This window comes from Heterocephalus glaber, unplaced genomic scaffold (assembly GCF_053883595.1).
Source record: "Heterocephalus glaber isolate CG9 unplaced genomic scaffold, H.glaber_assembly_v1.0 deba00001509, whole genome shotgun sequence".
In the NCBI taxonomy this organism is placed as follows: domain Eukaryota; kingdom Metazoa; phylum Chordata; class Mammalia; order Rodentia; family Bathyergidae; genus Heterocephalus; species Heterocephalus glaber.
The window spans coordinates 56,630,752-56,654,406 of NW_028258325.1; positions in this window are offsets into that span (position 1 = coordinate 56,630,752).

The following is a 23,655-nucleotide window of genomic DNA, read 5'->3' on the forward strand; positions in this document are numbered from 1 at the left end:
GCAATCTGACCCTGAAGTCCACATACATACTGAGACAGGGAACTAATGGAACTTTGAAGTAGCTGCCTCATAGAAAGCAAGCAGAGACTTCAGCAAATGGGGTGCTAAGATGGAAGAAGAAAGCAATAGTGAATTGAAGGAGCAAGCTGATAAACTTTCAAAGATCAGAAAGCAGGGTGAACAGGCTAACTGGGTAAGATTGATGCAGGTTACCTAATTAGATCTACCCTGTCTTCCTTTTAAAAAACATTCACAACTATGGCATTTCTTTGAGTTCCCATAAAAGTGAAATGCTGTCTTTCTGTGGATCGGCCCTGTCTGGTAGTAGCTGCTTCTGCTGTTCCTCACTAGGTCATGTATCAGTGTTGCTAGTCTCTCTAGCACTGCTGTCTGTGGAGCAGTGTGTTGATTTTCTTTCCTATAATAAATTTCCCTTTTATTTTCACTCTAGTGGTCCACAGATGATTTCCATCTTATGTGTGGCTAAGAACTCATGTAGCTGGTGGCACCTTGATCTCATGGAGATTACCTATCAGATAAAAGAGAAAATTTTCCAAAAATATGAATATGCAATATGTTAGATGTCAATAATTGTCAACAAATGGAAAAAAATTGATATTGTGATATTTGAACAGAAACTTAAGCCAAAGAAATAGATCATGAATAGGAAGATCTAGAATTAATTTGGATAAAAGAAAATACATGCAAAGGGAATGAAACAGTATCAAGATCATTGGTAGCTAGCACTGAGTTGGTGGGCAGTGAGTTCAGATAGTGGTGGACCAAATTATGTGTAGTCTTCTGTAGTATCAAAAAAAGTTAAAACATGGGAACACACCGCATGATTTTGAGAAGACAAGTAAACATCCTGATATATAGGTTTTAAAATTCACTCCAAAGCAGTTGAGAGGAAGTACTATGGAGTAAAAATGATGTGTACTATGGAGTAAAAATAAGTAAGAATGGTATTATAAGCCAGCTGAGGCATAATAGAGCTTGTACTAGGGGTGTAGCAATAGATGGATGAGACATAGATTCTGATTAGTTATTCAAAGCACCACTGACAAAATTGCTTGTGGAGTAGATAAAAGGTATTTTAGAGTAGTTGGTGGGGTTACTGTGGCCTGAATAATTTAAGTAAAATAATTAACATTAACTTGGGGAAAGATGAAAAACTGTAAGTTGTAACATATTATTTTGGATATTGTTACTCAATGTCAATTGAGAATGTCAAGTATGCAGCTGGTAATAAGACTTGGGAATTTAGATTTGATCCCAGATGTACACATTATTTTATTCTGTAGATGGTAGTTAAAACTATGAAGCTGAGTGAGACTGTATGTGATGATTTCACAGGAAGTGTGTGTAGAGAAAGAAGTAGGTCTGCAGAGCTCCCCTTGATATTTATAAGAGTCCAAGCAAATTCAGTTTTTCATGTGTTATTTGGGGCCATTAATAGTATTTTAATATATAGCACAAGATTTCATTAATACGACATCAAAGCTCACTCAAAGCCTACCAAAAAATAAGATAATGCTTGACATTTTATACATCTACACTTTCATCAGGAATTATTGTCTGCAGGTGCACTGTGCAGGTGTCACACACTGAATTTAGATTTTGGACACCTACAAGTATTGTTAACTAGATATTAAGAGTGAGAGTTTCTGTTAACTTATGACTCATCAAGATATTTGTGAGTAAACATGATCTTTCAAGCGATCTTTCCTTTATCCTTGTGACTGAAATCATGTTATCTGGATCCTCACTAGCAGTCACATCACTGAACAAGATAAATCTGACAGATAAAAATGGAGCTATCATTTGACTTAAGTAATTTTTATCTAAATTGCATACAATAACAATATCTACAGTGGTGAGCAAGACTCTTTATATCATAATGCAATACAGAAAACAGAAGCTCCAACTGTCAGCCAGTCATTGGGTTGCTCAATCACTTTCAAAGAAAAACCAAACTAACAAGCCCCATTACTTTCTTTTTTTCTGAAATATACCCAACAAGGAAAGGTTTGTTTTATTCCATTCAGTTGACATGAATCTTATATATACAACAGCAGTTTCAAAATAGCAACATTTGCACTATTATCAAAGTACATGGAAACAGTTACTTAGAAACAGATAAATGAGCATTTTAAGGGAAGTACGTGAGAACTAATGTTTAAAATAGAATGTAATAAAATTACCAGTAAGAGAGGATTACAGAAAAAAGTAATGCTTGTCACAAAACTCTACATCATTACTTTAGTTATCTTTCTAGTTCAATGATTCTAAAAATGCTGTCCTTGGACCCACCATATTAGTATGTTGTGACCACGTCTTAGAAATAGACATTCTCCAGCCCACCCTAGACCTACTGAATCAAAAACTTGAAGATGTGGCCAACAATCTTTGTTTTAGAAGCCCTTCAAATGATTTTGGTTTACACCAAAGTTTGAGGAAACATTGATCTAGATCAAACATATATGAAGAATAATAGTAGTAACAACTTGATCTGGTTTCAATGAAAATTTTGTGTGTATTAGATACTGAATTTGGTACTTAACATATATTTTTTGCTCCATAATAACTTTACAAGGTAGCTATTTAATCTCAATTTAATGATGTGGAAATTAAGGCTCATCCAAGTTAAAATTAAAAATTTTACTGTTATAAAAATTGTGATGTTTTACTTATTCTAAATTTCTTTAGTACTTAGGGGAATAAAGATGAGCACCAAATCTCCAAAGGATAGAAAAGCAGAATACTTGAAAATGCTAATAGCTTTTTAGAAGGATTTTTCTGGGCTGTTTAATTTTGTAATAAGCATTAACTTAATCCAATGAAATACAGTTCTGTACTAAAATTCAGAGTCAGGCTGACATAATCTACAAAAATCAGAAGCCAACAGCAGTATTAATTTGACATGATCATCATCATTCTCAGTGAAAGGAGAAAAAAGAGTGTGAATAAATTAAAAAACTATGAATAGAAAGAAAAAAGTTCTAGTACTTTGAAGTATGTATTTTTCTTTATCACTAGCAAAGTACATGATATACAGTGCAACTTTTCCTTAGAAAGAATGTGTGAAGAAGAGTATGCCTCTGCAGTCGTGAAGGAACACTCACTTGAAGCAGGATCAGAGAAAAAGGAGACAGAGAACATCCGTTGCCTCTCAAAATACCACACAAACATTAAAAATAATTTTTGTTCCAATATATCAGTGACATTATTGGATATAATCCTCAATAAAAATTATGAAGGAATAATCCCTTTCACAAGGCAATTCTGTTATAAATTTTCTCCCTGTGGTATATTTCCTGGTATTCTACAACTAAGTCACCCCTGATGGAGATGGGGGTTAATATAACTGCAAGTACTAAGCAGCTCTTTTGCAAAAAGAATTTGGGTCCTGCCTTGTGGCTGTATATATTTTTCTTTTGTATTTCATTTTCCAAAATAATACTAAGAATGCAAAGAAATTATCATTTAGGGTTTCCTTGTTCACCAACTGCTACTGGAAAAGTCACAAAAAAACCTCAGCTATAAATAGTCATGACTATTTCAACTAGAATGTTGAAATAAAAAAATCAGCTGGACTGAGGCAGAGAATTTACATTAACAATATAATAAAGAAAAGGCTTAAACAATTGTGCCAGAAACATTTGGATAGTTTTGCATAGCTTTTTGGGTGAGAGAAATAAAATAAATCAAATACTTTAAAATGCCCTGGAGAAACAAATAATTTCTTTAGGTTACATATGTGTTTTCACTGTTTTGTCTTGGTTTTGTGCCCAGAACTTGGAATAAATCTTCAGGCCTATGAAATACATTCCTGGAAGAGGAGTAGGCAAATGAGACGGTACATCTCTGACATCAGTCTCTGACTTCTGAAGTAATGAAAAAAAAAAGTATGGATAATTTTTCTTTACATGTTTCTTCATTATATGAAATGATTATACTTTGATAATATTAACATTTTCTTTTTCATATTTCTTATTAGTAAATGTTTGCAGTACATGATGATTACATTCATAGTGGGGGAATGTGTACATATACATAGAACACCTTAATTCTCTTTTTGTTCACTTCCCATATTCTTCCCCAACCTTCTTCCCTTGCATATTTACAAAAGCTTTATTTCCACTTTTTTCTTTCAATTCTTTGTTTTTCTTTAAACCTCATTTCTCTTTCTCCCTGCCACTCCCCTAATTCTGGTTCCCTTCCAATTTGAACAAGTTTTTCCTACTTCCTGATATCTCTCCCCCATTTTGCTTCTCATTTATACTTTGGATCTCTCACACAAGTGAAGTAATGTAATAGTTAAACTTGTGTGCCTTATTTATTTTACTTAAGATTATTGTTTTGAAGTACATCCGTTTACCCAAAAATGAGTCAAGATTATCCTTCTTTATGGCAGAGTACTACTCCATTGTACATAAATACTACATTTTCTTTATCCATTCATCCATTGAGGAGCATGTAGGCTGTTTCCAAGATTTAGCTATTATTGTGGTGCTATAAACATGGATATGTATGTATCACTGTAATACATATAACTGTTTCAGAAAGATACCTAGGAGGAGAATAGTTGGGTCAAATGAAACCTCTAGTTTTAGTTTTGTTTTGTTTTGTTTTTTTGTTTTTTGAGAAATTTCCATACTGCTATCCAAAGTGGTTGTAACAGTTTACAATCCCACCAACAATGGAGAAGGGTTCCTTTTTCCCTACATCCTTGCCATTATTTGCTACTGGTTGATTTCTTGATGGTAGTTATTCTTTCTGAAGTGAGGGAATCTCAATGTTGTTTCAATTTGCATTACTCAAATGGCCAGCAATGTTGAGCATTTCTTCATGCATTTATTTGCCATTATTCTTCATCTGAGAAGTGTTTGTTCATTTAAGATGCCCATTTTTGGATCAGGTCTTCAGATTTAAGAGGTCTAATTTCTTTGAGTTCTTTACATATTCTAGACTTCAGTCCCCTGAGTGATGAGTAACTGACAAAATTATTTTTCCATTCTGAAGGTTGTCTCTTTACTATGTTAGTGCAAAAGCTTTTCAGTTTGATGTGATCCCATTTGTTGAATTTTTGTAATATTTCCTGTGCAACAGAGGATTTGTTCAGAAAGTCTTTGCCTACACCTATGTTTTTAAAAGCCTTACCATCAGATTATCTCCCAGAAGGTTAAGTATTTCTCTTTTAATATTTAGATCTTTGACCATTTCAATTTTAGTTTAGTGTGTGGTGAGAGATATGGGTCCAGGTTCAATCTTTGGAGTGAGGAAAGTCAGTTTCCCAGCTCCATTTGTTAAAAAGGCTACCTTTCCTCCAACAAAGGTATTTGGCCCTCTTTGTCAAATATAAGATAGGCAAGTGTCCCCAGAGTTGTTTCTGCATCTTCTATTGTGTTCCATTGATCCTCAACTGTTTTTTGGCAATATCATGCTGATTTTATTACTGTACCTTTGTAGTGTAAGTTGAAGTCCAGGACTGTAGTGTCCCTTTCTTGCCCTTGTTACCAAAAATTGCTTTTGCTATGCCAGGTAGTCACATTTCTTCTGGTTCCATATGAATTTTAGTATTGTTTTCTCTAGTTTTGTGAGGTATGCTATTGATATTTTGATTTGGATTGCATTCTATCTGTTTAACTGCTTTGAAAGTATGGTCATTTTTACTATATTGCTTCTGTTTATCTAGAAACAGGATATATTTCCACTTTCTGATACCTACTTTGATCTCCTTTTTTAGGGTATTATAGTTTTCACTGTAGAGGTCTCTCACTTCATTGGTTAGATTAATTCTTAAGTATTTAATTTTTCTTGATGGTATTGTGAAAGATGTTCCTGTAATTAAAAAAAAAAAGATGTTATTCCTCTAATATCTCTCTTAATGAGATTGTTATTGGTGTACAAGAACCTTGATTTTTGAGTGTTGACTTTGCATCTTGCCATGCTACTGAATTTAATTTTTAATTCTAGGAGCCTTTTCCTATCCATATTTCTTTTATTTCTTTCTCTTGTCCAATTGCTCTGAAACATGAGCGATGACCTTGTTCCTCATTTTAGAGAGAAAGCTTCCAGTTTTTGACCATTTAGTATGATGTTAACTGCTAGTTTCTAATAGATGCCTTTGATCAGATTGAGATAAAGACCTTCTATTCCAATTTTCTGTAGGGTTTCTATCATCAGTGGATATTGGGACTTGCCAGATGCTTTTTCTGTGTCTATTGAGATGATCGTGTGGTTTTTATCCTTGCTTCAGTTTATGTGATGTATTATATTTATTGATTTGCATATGTTGAACCATCCCTGCATCCCTGGGATGAATCCTACTTGATCATGGTGTGTAATCTTTTTGCTTATTTGATGCATTTTGTTTGTCAGTATCTTATTGAGGATTTTTGTATCTGTGTTCATTAAACAGACTGACCTATAGTTGTCTTTTTTGGATGGGTCCTTTTCTGGCTTTGGTATTAAGATAAATCTTTCTTCCACAAATGACTTTGGTAATATTGCTTCCTTTTCAATTTCATTAAAGAGGGCCAGGGATTTAGCTCATTGGTTTCGCCTCCTGCTGTGCAAGCGCAAGGACCCAAGTTCGATCCCTGTTACCAAAACAAACAAACATCAATTTCATTAAAGAGTTTGAAAAGTAGTGCCATTAGACCTTCTCTAAAGTTCTTGTAGAATTTGACAGTGAACTCATTAGGACCTGGGTTTTTCTTAGTTGGTAATTTTTTTATTACTTCTTCAATTTCATTCTTATTGGATTATTCATGATTTTTACATCTTCGTGATTCAGCTTTGGTAATTCATATGTCTCTAGGAATCTATCCTTTTCTTCTGAATTTTCTATTTTATTCCAGTCCATGTTCTCAAATTAGTTACTAGTGATCTGGATTTCTGCAGAACTTGTGATTTTTGTCCCTTCTATTTCTAATTGCATGAATTTGGTCTTTTCTTTCCTTGTTTTGGTAAGTTTGGGTAAAGGTTTGTCTATTTTGTTTAAAGTTTCGAAGAACCAATTCCTCAATCCATTGATTCTTTGCGTTGATATTTAGTTTCCCTTACATTAGCTTCTCTCTGATTTTTATAATTCTTTTTTTTATAATTCATTAAGTTTATTGGTACATTTTAGGTATATAGTATGATGAGATTCATCTTTGGAAATGTATACCTTTACATAATATATCTTGGTTTTTATTTTTTCCCCATTCCCCTGCAATCCCTTCAACCCCACCAACCCTCCCTATTTACAAAGACTTTGTTGCCGTTTAGGGAAAGGAATAAATATGATCTTTATAATTTCATTTCTTGTGCTACCTTTGGGTTTGGATTACTATTCTTTTTCTACAACCTTGAGGTACATCATTAGGTTTTTTATTTGAGTTAATTCTGCTTTCCTGGTGTGGGAATCCAATGCTATAAATTTACCTCTCAGTATTGCTTTCATTGCATCTCATAGGTTCTAGTATGTCATGCTGTCATTATCATTTGATTATAGAACTGATTTCTCCTTTAATTTTCTTTGTGATCCATTGGTTATTCAAGAAGCTACTATTATCCATGTGTTTGTGTATTTCCTGTAGTGTCTTTTGCTGTTGATTTTGAGTTTGATTGCACTATGATCCGTATGCTTGGAATAATTTCAATTCCTTTACATTTATTTAAGCATGGTCTATGGACTAATATATGGTCTATTTTAGAGAAAGTCTCATATGCTACTAAGAAAAATGTGTGTTCTGTTGTTATTGGGTGGAACACTACAGATATTCATTAATTACATTTGTTCAAAGATTTGTTTCAACTCATATTTCTTTGTTGATTTTTCTGTCTGATAGATCTATTTATGACAGTAGGCTACAGAATTCCCCCATTACGATTGTATTGGTACTTAACTGATTTTCTATGTCCATTGGTCTTTGTTGTCTAAAGTTGTGTCCACTGGTATTTGATGTGTATATATTTATGATTGTTATCTCTTCCTGTTTAATTAAATATGAACATTTTGTAAGCTATATTTTCTAACAGTATTTTTAAAATGTGTGTGTGTGTGTATATATATATATATATATATATATATATATATATATATAAATACAGTAGCCTTAAATAACAAAAAGAAAAAATGCTTCATACACATCCTATGTCAAACATTACCCAAGGTACTAATGATGCATTGATGAATTAGACATGATCATAACTTCTGTGAAGCTTACAAATTTGCAGGTGTCAAGTAGAGTTTTCTCATCTTGTTTTGTTTTAGGCATACTCAAGACATGTCTCTTGGGTATATTACTTAGATAAGGGCAGTAGAGATTTTTCTTTCACAGGTTCCTCTTTCCCAGTGCTTTCTCTATCTTAGTGTTCTAGAGTCTTTTATTCTAAATCTGCTTTGCATGATCTCATTCAATTTAGTGTTATTTTAAATGCTCATCACTTTCAGAACCATCTCTACACATGAGGTCTGTCTTCATACTAAGGACAACATGTTGCCTTCCCCCAATCCATGTATATCCTTGGCACAGATTCTTACTGCCACTGCCTGCACCTCTCTACTTCATAATTTTCTCTGATAACAGAAGCATGCTAGGACACTGCTATCATGTAGATCTGGAATCTCCATCCCCAAATTCTGTGTGTTAAAAGCTTGGTACTTCTGCTTGCCTTATTGGGAAGTAGGGAGACCTTTGAGAGGTAGAGACTACTGCAGATAACTTAGGACATTGAGGGAATGCCTTAAAAGGAATATTGGGACCCTGGCCCATCCTCTTCCTTTCTTCTTCCCTGACCACCATAAAGTGAACAGCTTTCTCTATTCACGTTCCCACCATAATGTACTGGCTCACCACAAGTCCAAAGCAACATGGCTAACACCCATAGACCAAACCTCTGAAACTATAAGCCTAAAATAATCCTCTCTTCTTTATAAGTTGGTTATCTCAGGTGTTTTGTCACAGTAACTGAAAGCCCTGTAGTAGGATTAAAAAAAAGAATACTCAGCTAGCACCAAGAGGACAGCCTCAATGAATGACAGTAGCGTTGGACAGTACCCCATTATCCTCATTTTTCAGGTAGAAATACTGTGAAGCATTTTCTGCCATCTTATATTAGGCCTCAGTGTAGAGAGAACACAGTTGTTCACACAAGAAACTTATGAATAGTACACATCCTGTATTGACTTATTTTTCCTTTCTTTTCCCTACCAGTGCTTCCTGAGATTAACTCCTAAACTATTTTTAATTAAATCCAAGTCTCAAGTTAAATGTCTGTCTATTGGATCACTATGTCTGCATATTTCACAAACAACTAAAGTTCAAAATGCATGAAATCAAACTAATATTTTTCTGACATCTAACTTGGATATACTTGATATCAATAAAGAGCTCCACCACTCACATGGATGATCGAGCATAATTTAAAATTTTACAATTTAGCCTCTGTGTTCTGGCACAAAAACCTCTCACTTTTAAAATTTTATTTTAATATAACAAAAGTAGATATTAATAAAGAAATATAAAACACTCTTCTTACTTCTATTAAAAAAGAAAAAATTATCTTTATAATATCTTAATCTATTTTCTTCATCACCATGACTCATCACTTAGTTTAGATTATAATTATACATTGCCTGAATTGTAGTAATTGGTCTTTGTGAAAGTCTTTCTCCTTTAAATTTGTACATCCTGGGCTGGGGATTTACCTCAGTGGTTTGACCGCCTGCCTCACAAGCTCAAGGAACCAAGTTCAATCCCCAGTACAAAAAAAATAAAAAAAAAATTGTACATCCTATAATGATTAATTTTATGTGTCAATTTAACTGAACCATGAGATTCCCCAGACACTTGATCAACATTATTCTGGTGTGTCGGTGATAGTGCTTTCTGACGAGGTTAATATTTGAAAATGTAAACTGAGTAAAGCAGATTCCTTTTGTTAATGTTGATAACCCTTTTGTAATGTATTGAAAGGGCTGAATACAGCAAAAAGGCTGACACTTTTGAAGGAATGTGTCCTACCTCTGTAGCTGAAGTTGGGACACTGATCTCTTCCTACCTACAGCATTCATTCTTCTTCTGAAATCTGCCAGCTTTTGAAGTGGAACTTGAACCATTGACTGACTGTCTTGGATCTCCATCTTGCCAACTGCAAGGTTGGTATTTCTCACCCCTCATAATAATGTGAGTCATAACCTCATAATAAACATCCTATCTATTATCTTCCTATCTATCTAGATCCTATTGCTTCTTTCCCTGGATAATCCTGACTAATATACAATTCAAAAATATACATCTATATGTACACACACACTCACACATACCCTGATATCATGCTTATCATCAAAAAAGAAGGAAAGTGGGGGTAGAGGAAGAGACTATCACTAATCTGCTTAAAATTAAAATTGTGTATACATTGTTTTTAGTACAAAATTCAAATTCCTTGAGTATGGCAAGCATACTGCCTGCACTCTCTCCTCAGTGAATATTTCAAGCTTCATCCATCCATCCAACACCACAGTCACATTGAATGCTATGAAATTGACAGAATACTTAACATTCCAAAATGGTTTGTCATTAGTACTTAAATTATCCTCTCACACCTCCTTCTTCAGGTGAATTCATTCATTACTATTCAGATATGCTTTGGCCTATTCTAGGACACTTCTCTGGTCCACTTCCAACCCCAAGGTTGGTTTAGGTCAAATTTTCATGTGTCCTCATGTTTTAACATGATCCAAACACTGAGCTATATGTCGGGGAAGACACGAAGATGAAAATGTCATTCTTACTTCCAATAACGAACTTTCTAGCATAGTCTGTGAAACAATTTTAAGAATTTTATTTGAAACAGTTAGAGGGGAAAATACCAAAAAATACAACATGTATTGCTATCTTCCAAGAGAAATCCAAACATTTAAAATCTAGTAAAGCAATTTTTAAATTGTAAATTAGCATTTAAATTTCTTCATTTATTTTTCTTCATACACAGTATAAGCCATTCATTTATATTGTTTAACTAAGTTTCAGAGATTAGTTTCTTCTCCAGAAGAAAACCAAAAAACATATTGAGAAAAATAAACCATTTTAGTCTAAGAATATTCAATTCTAAGTTATTAAATAGTAAGAAGCATTAGAAATTGCTCTGTCCCATGTCTCCACGTGTCAAATAGGAGTTGATCTTGATAGCCTCCATTGTCTATATTTCCCTTTTTGTTATTGAAGATCTATATAAATTTGCCAGCAGGAGCTGGAGCTCACAGTCCTGGTGAACTTGAGTGATGTATTACTTTGCAGGTTACATGTGAATTGAATATCACTGCGATGAATTATCATGCCAAAACTTAGCAGTAAAGCCCTAAAGGAGATAAAGAACATAAGTCATTTCCCATTTCATACTACTGACTGAAAATGTCACACAGTGCACAAATAATTTTCTATAAAGAGAAGCAAGCTTCTCAGTAAAAGAGTAGGAATCTAACTGCATAAACAAATATGCTTAAAGAATTACAAGCTGTTGTCAATATTACTATCACAGAAACAAGAGAAAATGCTAATAATAAAAGTATCCTACAACAATTTAACTCCAACATTCAATGTGTTACTAATGTATTATTAAAATTCCATTTAGCTAAATATTAAATCTACAAAAGGAGAATATGTAAACTGCTGCATTTGATTTATGTTTTGTCTTAATGTTTGTATCTTCCTATAATGAAAGTATTATTTTATGTAGATGATAAATAAATATGTCATTAATATTAAAAACAATTTAGATAAATAGAAGTCATCAATAACCTCACTGTAAGTAAAAAATTAAATTAACAATCACAAACACAACTGGGAAAATACCTTTAGGAGTCAAACTTATGGAAAAATGGACAAGAAATTCATTAATCTATTTCTTTTTTATTTTATTTTACTATGTCTTTAATTACTCACCTTAATTTTGTTTTATAATATAGGGATAAAACAGTGCTTCAGACATGCTAGTTACTTAATACATGTTTTACAAAGAATATCTAAATTTTAATTTTTTAATATGTTTCTTTTTCTTTTTTTTTTTTTTAGAAAGTCTTTCTATATAGTTCGCACAGGCCTTGAATTCACTATGTAGCCCAGGCTGGCCTTGAACTCTTGGTGATCCTGCAGCCTCAATTTTCTGAGTACTGGGATTACAAGCCTGTGATACCTTGCCTGGCTAGAAAGAATACTTATATGAATGAGTCTAGAATTCTAGCATTGTCTGTAAGCCAGTGCAAGGACACTATTTTATACTATAATGCAAACAGGTGATCCTATAAGTGGATTGATCAAACTAATTGTAAGAAAATAAATGTCTTTTTCCAGGTTATCTAATACACATGTTTGACAGCATGAAGTAAAACTTACCATAGAAATAAACAAAAGAGAAAAACATTCCTCTTTCCTTATCCAACACATTAAAACAAAAACAAAGAAGTAGTTGGTGGGGGGTGGGGGGGTGGGAGGTGAGCAACATTATTCTCATCAAAGTATAACTAATGATGATGTTAGTATCTATTAATAGAAGTACAGAAAATAGCCATAATAATCAGCTTCAACCTGCCTGTTGACTTTTTCAATTTGAATTAAATTGTTTTTCATTGAGACTATAGCCTGGAGACCATATTTCCCAGAGGACTTTATCCCTTCATTTAAAAATAAACAAATCTGGTTTATAAATACTGATCAGCTGCCAGGAAAAATTGTAACACTTAATTCACCTGGCACCATGGCTAAATTCATTTTGAACCTGCAATCTACCAACCTTTGACATTCCAGAACACAAATCAAGATTTTGGTTCATACCTAATTTTTTAAATTTTCTATTTATCTCCACTTCTGCAACTATGTCTTATATCTGTTTAGTGCTGTTATAGGTACAAGGCTCAATATTGTCATAGATTTTAGAAATGATTAATAACACAAATTTCAAAAATTGTGTATTTCACTAATGATTGAGAAGGTACAGCAGAAGATTTGACACGCATAGTCTTTCAATATTACAATATTTCTCCACTTCTTTATTGACATGAAATATACCAGGCAAATTCTCAATCTTTATTTGATATCTAAGTTTTAATGAAGTAAAACATCAGAATAATCACATTTCGGGTATTTTTCTCTTGTAAAGAAATAAGAGTAAAATAATTTTAGTGTTTCACTTAGTCTCAATTTGACATTCTTTCACTTCAAACATTTTTTTGAATATTCTTTCTTTTCCTTTCTCTTCTTCTTCCAAGACTTTCACTACACACATGATACACCTTTTGCAATTGTCCCTTGGGTCTAGGGTATTCTGTTTCTTTTTATTAGTCTCTGTTTTTGCTCTGCAATTTTGGAAGTTTCCATTGACATGTTCTCAAGCTCAATGATTCTTTCCTCGGCCACGTGGAGTCTACTAATGAGCTTATCAAAGGCATTGATTATATTTCTTACAGTAGTTTTGATCTTTAGCTCTACTTTATTTGTTCTTAGATTTTTCATCTTTTTTCCTATATTAGTTATTTATTTTTGCATGTTGTCTTTGTCCATTAGAGGAAATTGATGTTTTAACATGTGAGCCAACTTTTTTTAGCATACTAACTTTATTTTATTTTATTTTATTTTATTTGATACTGGGGATCAAACTCAGGACCTTGTGCTTGTGAGGCAGGTGGTGAAACCACTGAGCTAAATCCTCAGCCCTAAACATATTTTTAAAAATATTCCTAGTCAATTATTCTAAACCTCTTGCCATATCTGAATCTAATTTTGATACTGCTTCTTTAAACTGTGCATTTTGCCTTTTAGTAACCTCTGTAATTTATTATTGAAAGTTGATCATAGTATTTGGAAAAAAATCTGCAGCATGTCAGTGTTTAATAATTTAGGGACAAGGTGGGGAAGGCAGATGTGGTTAGGTCTCAGTCTTTTCATAAGCCTTTTCTGAACTATGAATTCACAAATGAGGCTTGTTTGTTCCTTTGTCCCCTTCTTACATGGGGCAAGAAGATTAAAGGAGGTAAAATGTGAATAATCTATCCTTCCCTCAAATCAGTTAGTAAAATAGTTTCCCTCAAAGGCAAGCCTTGCTGAGAAGAAAGGATGTTCTGGCATATTTCAAGTGGTTGATTTTTCTGTTGGAAACATGAAGAGGGAGGTCTCTCTTTGCTCAGATATGGGTAGAGCTTCTAGAGGTAAAACTTAGGAAATCATGGCCCCCTTGAGACTGGGCTCCCCTCGAGCATCTTATGCTCAGACTAGTCTACACTGAGCCTCCAATAATTTATCAGTCCAAGGTTAGGTCTTCGTAAATACCACATTATTTCCCATGAGGCATATGATCATGGGCTCCACCTTTGGTGCATTGTAATTCTCTGTTTCCATCTATCTTTTCAATTTTAGGGCAAACAGTTCTCCCAGTGATCTCAATTCCCAATAGATCTAAGAAAAGTTGTTGATTTTCAGTTTGTTCAGTTTTTAAGATGGAGTGAGGATTTTGAAGGGTGAACCAAAACCCAGAAGTCTCCGACTCTCCTTTTCTACCTTTCTGTCTCTTGCTCTGAATTCTGAGTGGCACTGCTGTCCCTGTCATTGAGTACTTTCTGGACTAATCTCTGCTTAGGTTTAGTTGATTACATGCATAGGCTGGGGATCAGAGGACAGAGGATGCAGTGAAAGAGAGAGGGGATACTTCTTTCCTTCATCCTCTCCCCTCCCTGTCACTGCAGTGTCTCTGGCAATACTTCAGTGTTCCAGGACTGTGATTTCACTGAGCAGTCCTCCACAGCACCGGCTCTAGAGCTTCCAATAACATTCTTTCTTCTTCCTCGCTTATCTCTGGGTAGCAATCGTTACTTATTGTTGCAGGTGTTTGTGTCTCATCAATAATATATGAGGTGTGATCGAAAACTACAATGAATATTTAAATTTTAGCAAATGTAATATAAAAAAAACACATTGCATTCACCCCTCTAAAAATACTCTCTCTGGCTTGAAACACATTTTTCCCATAGGTTTTGTCACTTTCTGAAGCAGTTCTGGAAGTTCACTTTTGTATCTTTAGTTCAACTGTCATGACTGCCTAGATGTCCTGAGTAGATTCAAAATATTTACTTTTTATGCCCATTTTGACTTTGAGGGGAAATCCAGAAGTTGAGCAGTGCCAGATCAGGTGAATAAAGCAGAAAAGCACACACTATAATGTTTTCACTAGTCAGTCTTTCCATTGAATGGCACTCAGCAGCAGCATTTAGCTTATTTTTTTTCATAATTTCTAAAGGTACAAAAAAAGGACTTGCAGAACTGCTTTAAAGAATGGCAAGAATGACAGGATAAGTATGTTCAAAGCCAGGGGAGTAGTCTGAGAGGGGTTAATGGCAACGTATCTTTTACTGTAATCATTTTTTTAAAATGTAACATTCATCATACATTTTGATCATCTCTTGTATTTTTTCTTCACATAATCCACTTGTTCAAATTCCCTCCATTTGAATCATTTGGAACAAATTGTGCTTGTCACTGAGATTAAGTAAGTAGAAATAGGACTCAAGAAAATAACCAAGTGCCTGCCATTGCATGACTATTTATCATCCTGTGTAGATTTAAAAGAGGGATGAGCATGGCATCAGTAATAAGCTCACAACTTGGCAAACAAGTTGAGGAAGATTCATGAGTGTAAAGAAGATGAAGTAAAAATCTCACAAATTGTTTTTGTCCAATCTTCTGGAATGAAACTTTGAAAGCAAAGGCTTTCATTCTGGCACAGAGGATGAGTCAGAGTTGTGTTCAAATTAACAAAAATTTATTTCTCTTTCATATAAAATTGCAGTTCCCAGAACTGCCTCATGGATGCTGGAGGTCACTTTTTGCCATTATTTTTGGTTAAGGAGCTGGACTGAGGGAATAATGAAGATACATGGTACGGATGCAGCTCAGTCAAGTCAGTTTCTGGTGGCCAAACTCTATGTCATGTGCTACCTGCAGCCTTCATCAGAAACGAAGACTGCTTCTTTCTTGTAATACTCTCCCCTCCTGGCTTCTGCAACACCACTCTTCATAGCTGTCCCCCTCTCACATTTCCTTTTGTTATTCAGCCTCATTTGTTAGCTCCTGCAACTCCTTATAGCCTTAGATGATGGAAGTTCTTGATCCTGGATTTTCTACTGTTACATTCCTGCTTAGCAGAATGCATTCATTCCTGTGACTTCAAAACATCCACTGAGATCCAGATTTGTATGATCAACCTCTTCCTTCACTTTCTATTCAAATATCTCATCTAATCCAAACAAAACATTCCCCAAAGAGAATTTTTATTCTTCCCTAATTGAAACTTACTCCTCAATATTCTCCCAACTTTCTGACAACCTGAAGCTTAAATCACCCTTAGTTTCTTTTCTTTGGCTTCAGCCCCTTTGTACCACATCATACGCACTCGCAGTCTCTATTTACAACTCTAATTCTACAATGTATCTCAATTTAATCCTAGTGAAAATGACAACTCTAGATTACCAATATATCTGCTCTGAGCTTCAGAAAATGCCTCTAAATAAAATTTATACTTCTTATACCTCTCAAATATTTTCCCCCCTTCAGTATCAGGGATCGAACTCAGGACCTTGTGCTTTTGAGGCAGGTGCTGCGCCACTGAGCTAAATCCCCAGCCCTCAAATATATTTTTAATAAAGCAGAAAAAATTCTTCAAACTCAATTTAGAAAGTATTATTTATTTTCAGTGTTTTTGCATTGCCCTTCCTCCAGGCTCTCTCCCATCTCAGTTCCACCTCCTAACAAGGCACAGTTCTCTTTCTACCACAGCTCCATGCTTTTCTCTGTTGTTGAAAAACGTCAAACTTTTCCAAGCTCAGATTCCTTAAACATAATGCTCTTTCTTCAAGAAACACTTTCTCCTTCTCTTTACCTAACTAGTTCCATTTCACTATTTTTTTGTAAAATATCACTTCCAAAGTTAGTCCTCTTTGTCTAAATGAAGGGTCAGGTGCTAAAAAATGGAAGGGCAGAATATTCTTCCCATTACCATCCATCCTAGTACCATGGTTCACTTAATAAAATTTGATTGCAATGTCCAATTTATTATATTTTTATTTTCTTTTTTCTTACTTCATTTTCTTCCCACCATAGAATGTAAAAAGGAAAAAGTAAAAGAGTATTTATATTTTTCAATCTTTTGAGTCATAGTAGAATGATTTATCTTAAAAGGTCATAGTTAAATATTTTAAATTGAATTTTAATAGTTACAAACCAATGCTATACCTTCATTTGAATTGTGTTTATGTACTAGTCTGTCATTTGATATTTTCATCTGAAATAATTATTTCCTTTATCTCAGGAAAATCTCATTGGTATCACTAAGTGATTAGTTGCTGCTCTTGGACTCACTCAGTATGAATGGTAAATCACATCTGGTGAAAAAAGCCAAAGTAATGACCTTTGGGGACATTTGAATAACTATTTAGCCATTTCTTCCTTTCCCAATAAATATAGTTGCTTGAAATTATAAAATATGCACAAACCACACTTACATCTAAAGTTTAATTCTAATTAAATATCTGATCAATTTTTCTATACTATGTCATCATTTAAATAATCCACATAAAATATCTTAATAACCTATAATCAGGAATTATACTCTTTAGTGTACTACCTTTACAGAAGAAAACAATGAATTTAATTTGTGTTATTATACAAAATAAGATCTATTCCAGTCTGTTTATACTAAGAAGCTGCAAGTAGGATTGAATTATAACATATGCAGATATGCAGATCTTATCTAAAGTTGGCTGACTGGCAAGAAAAGAGAGGAAAGAAAATCATACCTAAATAAATACCTTACAATTCAAAACTGTATCTTGAAACTCTCAGTGAACTTCTTGGCTATGAATAAGCTACCCATTAAAACATTTTATATCCTGCATCAACCATGCAAATGGTAGGCTTAGAAATGCAGCATTAATCAACAGACTCACTTGATCAATTTCGGTCAAAAAAAGGAAGAGGAACAAGTATTTTCTAAGCAATGACAGATTTTTACTTTTTGTAACAGATACTTCTGAGAAGACCGCAAGGTCATTTGTAACATACCCAACAGTTTTAGACTTCTGTGTTATCCATAACTGGTATAATCCATAGTGCAAGCAGCATACACTTATTTCAGCTCCTACCTGTAAATCAGATACTCAGCAATAAAAAAGTTAATTAACATCAGGTAGCCGTGCTCTGAAAGTCCATGAAGAATACCAGAAAATAAACTAAATTATTTCATTATTCGAATTGCATTAATTTAAAATATTAACTAGACTTAAAGAGAAAAAAACAGTTGACAGTGTTCACAGTGTTAGCTGGTGCAGGTTACTGTATGATAGTTGTTACACGTTAATGTTGCACATTCCTGTGCACACGGAGAATGAATATACTTTATATCAAAAATATCTGTACAATTCACAATTGATATAGTTTCTAGATATATCTAAGGAGAATAATGCAAGTACTTGAACTTTGGATATGCTGTATCTTTAGATTCAGTTTTTTAAATCTCAATTTAAAGTTTTAATTTTGAAAAGTAACCTTTATAAAGTTAATGCTACAACTACATCTCCACAGCATCAGGTGCGGAAAACTAGAAGAGACCCATTCCAAATAAATTTCATCTCCAAATCTGTGAATCAATGATTCTAATACATATTGAACTCATAATATCCAAAACATTTCTTCCCTAAAGTTCTAAGGACAAAAGCTGAGAATTATTTTCATTTGAATTATTGACAAATACTTGACATTAGGATATTTTATACATACACATATGGATTGTTGTGGTTTATATCTAAAATGACCCCCAAAAGTCTCATGGTTTAGAAGTGGAGCTTTTGGGAGGTGACTGGATCATGGGGTGCTGTACTCATCAATGGATTAATCCCCTGAAGAGTTAAGAGCTGGATGTGCCGTCAGGCAAAAGAAAGAGACAAGAGAAGTGAGTCACTGGGGACATGACTGGAAGGAAGTGCTTCCTTCCCTGGCTCTTCTGCTTGCTCACTGTCTTCTGACCACTGTGGGATGAGCACCTTCCCTTCACCAGGCCCCTCCCCCATCTTCTTTCTGCGTTGGAACCCAGTGACCATAGACTGAAAACGTGAGCCAAAATGAGCCTCTCCTCCTCTAAGTTGTGGGTCTTAGGTATTCTGTTCCAAAAATGAGGGAAGTGACTAAGACACAGACATACAAATCTAATAAAATCAAGGTTTAATCTGCCTTTCTCCTTTTATGTATAAGATGAAAATTTTATAAAATCATAATTTGGACATTAATGAATCATAATTTGGGCATTAATAAGCTCTCCCAGGTTAAAAAAAATAAAGGAATTGACAACATGAAGGAACTAGAATCAGAAACTACTATGGGTATTTTCTAACATATTCAACTGCCCTGACAGCAAATTTGTTCAATTAAGTCAAGACTTTATTTGGTTAGAATCAGCACCTTGCAATAAGCAAGAGGACATTCCCTGGGGTAGGATCTGTAAGATATTCCCTATAAGAATTTTCAGCAGCTCTGTTTCAGACTCCTCCTCCACTTTTGGATGTGGCTGCTGGCTCTAATTCCTGAGCACTTAAAACTTCCTCCAGATATACCTAACTCATTTCTCCATGGCCATCAGTGAGAATCCCCTCTGCAGTCTGAGTCAGTTATCATCTGTCCTTTGCTTTCCATCCTCCATAATTTTGTTGACACCTCTTACGTGCTATCATCTTTTCTCTTATTCATTTTGTCAATGTGGATTTATCCTCTTTTCCATTACCCTTAAGGAACAAAGATAAATATACATCCTTAATGCAAGGTCTACTGTAGTTTTAAAAGAATAGAAACATGGATAACACCATCTTTCACACTAACGATGCTTATGAAATATTATGTTTAGTAAATTTTTAAGTAGTATATAGAGGGAGAAAAGGAGTACATGCAAATACATTAAAATGTCTACAGTATTTAGTAAGGTTTTTTTATATTCTTTTTTTATTTCTATCGCTTTTTAAGTATTGGCACATGTGCCTATTTATGCTTGTACTTGAATATAAATTAAACTTTGTTCTCTTAAATTATAATTACAGAATATTGTATATTAATATTTCCCATCCAAAAAGTAGACATTTCCTTATTGGAAAAGCTGCAAAGAAAATAGAAAATAAGTAGATGATAAATTAGTTTGGTATTGTGGATTGGTTTAGTTAGGACTGGATTGGTTGGTTTGGCTACAAATGGTTCTTTCCCTTATTTATTAGTTTCCTAGGGCCACCATAATGAAGCACCGCAAACTAGATGGCTTTGACAACAGAAATTTATTGTCTCACAGTTCTGGAAGAAGTCTGAAACAAAGGCATCAGCATGGCCTTGCTCCTTCTGCAGGTGCTAGAGAAGAAATTGTTCCAGGCCTTTCTCTTCTCTTTCAGTCTTTTCTTGGTTTGTGTCAGTATAATTCAAACATTTACATGGAATTCTTCCTGTCTTTATCTGATTTAGTATCCGCATTTACTTTTTGTAACAGAACTAGTCATATTGAATCAGGTTCCAGTGTGCTAACCTCATTTTACCTTGATCATTTGCAAAGATCCTATTTCCAGATAAAGTCACTCATATGTACTAACAATTTGGACTTCAACATCTTTTAGGGTAACACAAACAGATGTATAATATCTTGTTAATGTCAAAGGCTCTTGGGAGTCCTAAATTTCTGCTCCTTGGATCTAGCTGGAGTTTCTGCTGATGATCCACATTGCAGACCCCTCCAAGTGATCCACACATGGCAGACCATCAGAAACACTGGGAAGTAGTTACAACTGAAGAGTCTTCTGTATGATCCATACATGATAGAGCATCAAAAAATTAAAATATCTAGAAATTACATATACCACTGTCCTCCAATCTCAGTTAGAGTTTCTAATTGAGTACAGATATAGAGGAGAACAGGAAAGATGAATATTTAAAAATCCTCCTAGGCTCTTTGATTTATCTGTCAGACATGAGACTTACCTGTCTCCAAATATGGACCTCTAGGTATGCTGAATATAATCTACTATAGTGTAAGAAAAAAGTCACAATTTCTAATTCTATTAATTTCATACAGACTTTTAAATTTCTGCCTGCATGTATTTTTCATAATGACAGCATTAATCACATATTGCATATAGAAAGGTATATAATTTATAAGTTAAGATATATTTAAGAAATATATATTCAAAGCCTTTCACTGAGAGTAGGTTCTGGAGGACCAGTGTTCTGAGGAGTAATGAGATAGATAATTACCTTCTCTTCTCAACGATGGAGGCAGTCACTAAACACAAACTCAATGATAAGGATGACAATGATGAGGATTCTTGTTGGAATTGTAATAAAAATATATTCATGTGACATTATGATAGATAACTTTGTACTTATTATGAGGCTTTTAATTTGTAAACCTCTAAAACATTTTATTCACCAGCCTCATTATATAATGAAAACATTTATTGCCAAACATGAGCAAACTGTATGCATAAATGTGTTTATACATAGATCAGTTCTTTGCTAGTGGATTTTAAAGTAAGAGAAATACACTGAAATAATGGTTATCTATTGTATCTTCAAAAAAAATAATATAGACCCCAAAAGTAAAAGAAAAGTTGGGAATTCAAATATTTAAATATATACATTTAAGGAGGAGAGAAAGAAAGGAGAAGAAAATAAGAGAGAGACAAAGGAGGACTTTTTAAAATAGAAACAACATAGAAAGATTTCAGGTATTAAATTAGAGGGAAAATACCTTCCCTATATACAATATAGTTCTGCCAATTGTACTGAGAGAGAATGAGGTGGAATTGATTGTGCTAGAATTAGATAAAGTGCTAGCAAAACAAAGAGCTTCTGGCATCCTGAGAAGGAGCCAGAAAGTATAAAAAAGATCAGCTCAGTGGCAGTCAGCCATTAAACACCAATGAAGCTAATCCACACCACTAACTTGTATACGAACTAGATTTTCCTCCTGTCTGTTCTCACAAATAATCATTAATTTTAAGTGCAGCTTGGGCAGGTGCTCAGAGTCCCTACTGTTTTGACATTGTGTTGTATCATTTCCAAAGCAGCAAGCTGGTATAGTCCTTGAGTCCCTTCCACTTCAGTGCTTCTCAAATTCACTTACACATGCAGACAGCCAGGCGCCTACTTCTAATATTCAGTAGGCCAACTATTCTGGCTTGCAGGGAGTGTCATTTAAAAATTCAGAGCTAAAACACCCATACACTTATTCAACAAGTGACAGTGGGAACATCCAGTCACTTACATGATCTGTGTAAGATGTCTTTCTGGATAACAAGACAGTTGATCCTCTGCCTATTAGATGTGCTACTGTGTACTGAATTTCTGACATCTTTATGTTCAAAAAGAAGAGCTATGTGCTCTGATTCACTGCACATAAGGCTAGTACAAACCATGCATATAATTATCCTGAAGTAAATACAGACAAAGCATTGAAAAGAATAAGGTTTCTACTGCATGCAGGTCTCAGCGTTCAGCATTTTATCTCCCATCCAACATTCCACAGAACCACAAACTCTATACCCACTTACTTTTCTTGCCAACTTTGCCTTTATTCTTTTGGAGAAGGCAAATAAGAAATGAAGGTGAATATGGCCAGACGCTGCTTCATCTACCTCTTTTCTTCCCTTCTGAATGCCCTGAATGAACAAATTATTACTATAATGAATAATAGTGAGTGTACGAATGGCTGTGGCTTATGAAATCTCATTGTGCAGATGTCACAATGGGATTGTAAAACCAAAGAGAAATGTGTTTCCAATATGGATATACACTCCTCTACCCCCAAGGCTTATAGAAACTCCCACCTGTCTTGGTGATGATTCATGGTGTCCACTAAAGCTCTCCAGTGGTGAGAAGAAAGTACAGCCATGAGGAACCATCTGTAACATAAAAATGTCTGCCAACTTTCCCCTCAAGATGCAGTGAAGACCACTGACATATGGATAGATCAAGTCAAGCACCTTAGAAGGAAGGACCTGTGAAGTAAGAGCACATTAACTTACTGTAGGAGTTGTTAAGTGCATGACTCCTACCTACAACACATGGATACATCTATTGACACATAAATAGATTGGATGGATTTTCCACTTACGAAGAAAAATCAATGATAAGATTAGAAGTAAAAAAGCAAATAGCACCATCTCCTAATACAGGTAATAGATGCTCTGTTCACCAGAGAAGAGATTTATATGGATAATCTCAAGGTACAAAAAATTTGAGGTCTTTCCCTAACTTTCACATATTGGGATATAATAACTGTTATAAAATCCACAAGATAAAGAATATCTGGTAAGTAGTTAATAGATTTTTGAACGAGAAATAACTTGAAAAATTAGAAGTCAGTGAAGAGTGCAATTACATCTCACATTTAAGAATCTATTACATAATAAAATAATAAGACAAAATTGATAGTGAAAAGTTACTCCGATTTCATCTTTGAAGCCACACTATATTCTTTTATAAATTCTGAAAGTATCAGGTTTAAATATTCAGGTTTACATTCTTTGAAATAGAAACTTGAAAAATTTGAGAGAATTGCAATTGTCCCTCTGAGTTAAAGACATTCATGTTT